Genomic DNA, 3,292 nt, shown 5'->3' on the forward strand with positions numbered 1-3,292 from the left:
ATTAACTAGTATAGCAAAACATCAGTTAGTCAACTGTATCTTTCATTACCTATTATAGTACAACATCAGTTAGTCTACTGTATACATCATTACATATTATAGTACAACATCAGTTAGTCTACTGAATCTATCACTACAACCTATTATAGTAAAACATCAGTTAGTCTACTGTATCTATCATTACATATTAAAGTACAACATCAGTTAGTCTACTGTATACATCATTACATATTATAGTACAACATCAGTAAGTCTACTGTATACATCATTACATATTATAGTACAACATCAGTTAGTCTACCGTATCTATCATTGCATGTTATGTGTCAACATCATGTAGTCTACTGTATCTATCATTACCTATTATAGTAAAACATCATTTAGTCTACTGTATCTATCATTACCTATTATAGTACAACATCAGTTAGTCTACTGTATCTATCACTACAACCTATTATAGTAAAACATCATTTAGTCTACTGTATCTATCATTAACTAATATAGCAAAACATCAGTAAGTCTACTGTATCTATAATTAACTAGTATAGCAAAACATCAGTTAGTCAACTGTATCTTTCATTACCTATTATAGTACAACATCAGTTAGTCTACTGTATACATCATTACATATTATAGTACAACATCAGTTAGTCTACTGAATCTATCACTACAACCTATTATAGTAAAACATCAGTTAGTCTACTGTATCTATCATTACATATTAAAGTACAACATCAGTTAGTCTACTGTATACATCATTACATATTATAGTACAACATCAGTAAGTCTACTGTATACATCATTACATATTATAGTACAACATCAGTTAGTCTACCGTATCTATCATTGCATGTTATGTGTCAACATCATGTAGTCTACTGTATCTATCATTACCTATTATAGTAAAACATCATTTAGTCTACTGTATCTATCATTACCTATTATAGTACAACATCAGTTAGTCTACTGTATACATCATTACATATTATAGTACAACATCAGTTAGTCTACTGTATACATCATTACATATTATAGTACAACATAAGTTAGTCTACTGTATCTATCATTGCATGTTATGTGTCAACATCATGTAGTCTACTGTATCTATCATTACCTATTATAGTACAACATCAGTTAGTCAACTGTATATATCATTACCTATTATATTATAACATCAGTTAGTCTACTGTATCAATCACTACAACCTATTATAGTAAATCATCATTTAGTCTACTGTATCTATCACTACAACCTATTATAGTATAACATCAGTTAGTCTACTGTATCTATCATTAACTAATATAGTATAACATCAGTTAGTCTACTGTATCAATCATTAACTTATATAGCAAAACATCAGTTAGTCAACTGTATATATCATTACCTATTATAGTATAACATCAGTTGGTTTACTGTATCTATCATTACATATTATGTGTCAACATCAGTTAGTCAACTGTATCAATCATTACCTATTATGTGTCAACATCAGTTAGTCTACTGTATCTAGCATTACCTATTATAGTACAACATCAGTTAGTCTACTGTATCTATCACTACCACCTATTATAGTCAGTTAGTCTACTGTATCCATCATTACTTATTATAGTACAACATCAGTTAGTCTACTGTATCTATCATTACCTATTATGTGTCAACATCATGTAGTCTACTGTATCTATCCGTACCTTTTATAGTACAACATCGGTGAATATTCTGCGTTTATCAGAGTATTGTACATCAGTGATCAGTGTAATACAAAAACAATGTTAATATACACATATATAGTTTTATAATATGCTTCATTACTTTTAAATCTACTGTTTCTATTATAACATATATAATTTGCTATATGTGGTATACAATTGGTTTGTCTAATACACTTGCCCTTCCATAAGAAATTAAAATATCGGTTAGTCTGCAGCATACATGTATATGTTTCGATCTAAATATTTTTATAGACCATCCATAAAAAGGATTCATATGTAATGATGATCTCTACCTACGGTTAGAAGTACAGTGTATATATTCCATCATTTAAAATCCTGATAAATGAAGAAAGCTTTCACACAATGTAGTGATGAGTAGCACAGAAAAGACAATTTATAAATACAGTATCAAACAAAAATACGCTTACCAGATTTAATTTCAATAGACGATCCAAGATGAGAAAACAACATAAACCCCCTTCTGTTGCTAATAAAACTCGTCCTAAAAAATATTACAAGTGCTAGGTAGGCATACGACACGTGGTGAGCTGAGGTTGGAAATGTAGGTTTTGTGATGAGGTGATACAGCCAATCCAGATTGATCGTAGGCAATCTGCGCACGGTAAATCGTTGCAATCGCAACCTACTACAGTTGACTCAGCATAATTATTATAGTGACCAAGTATGTTATGTTGTAAGGGATGATACTGATTAACTCATCCACCTGGTTCTGTGAATTGGTTTATTTTGATTGATACATTTCGAAAACAAGTGCTGCGTGTTTTCGTATTGAAAAATTACATTAGTCTGGACTCTTAAAATGAAGTTTTGTTCGTGACCGTCAATTTTATTCATTTTTCACATTTGATAAGTTTTGATCAACGAAATTAGAATCATCTGTTATTTTGCGTTGGCTTCCTTTGTGGTCTTCAATGTTTAGACAAAAGAATATATAAATAAATCGATAGAGCAAAATAGCTTTCATGAGCATAACAATTTTGTTAATACATCTGACGAGCATGCAAACAAAAGAACTAGAGATGTTACAGGTCTTATAACTAGACCCGCCGATTTTAGTGAGACATACAAACGATGAATAATGCTGATCATTGGTTAAGAAACATTAAAATAAAATTTGCGTTATGTATATAAAAGGTGTATAAGAAAATGTTACTACATGACATTTTTTTATTTAACTGATTTTAAGTATTCGATTTCCTTGTCACTTCTAATCATACGTTTTAACTTTTTCAGTTATATAACATGTTGAACTACGATCATAGGAAGGCTATTTATTTACAATAAATTATAAATGTACCGATGACGTACAAACGTATGCATCAAATGTGATGTTTAAACTCACGGATAGTCTGTCTCTCTGTTAAGACTAACTGATCAAGGGGCATGACTGACTGCCGCAATGAGCACATAAGATAGTGTAAATAGAATCAACCCTAAAATATAATGGATTTCATCCAAACTTTACGCATTGGGTAAAGCCAAATGCTGTAACTGGGAAGAAATCTTTTATCCCGTACACATGATAGCATCCCGAACTTCAAAGAGCCGGTTACAGAGATTTA

This window comes from Mizuhopecten yessoensis, unplaced genomic scaffold (genome assembly GCF_002113885.1).
Source record: "Mizuhopecten yessoensis strain PY_sf001 unplaced genomic scaffold, ASM211388v2 scaffold9133, whole genome shotgun sequence".
Lineage (NCBI taxonomy): Eukaryota > Metazoa > Mollusca > Bivalvia > Pectinida > Pectinidae > Mizuhopecten > Mizuhopecten yessoensis.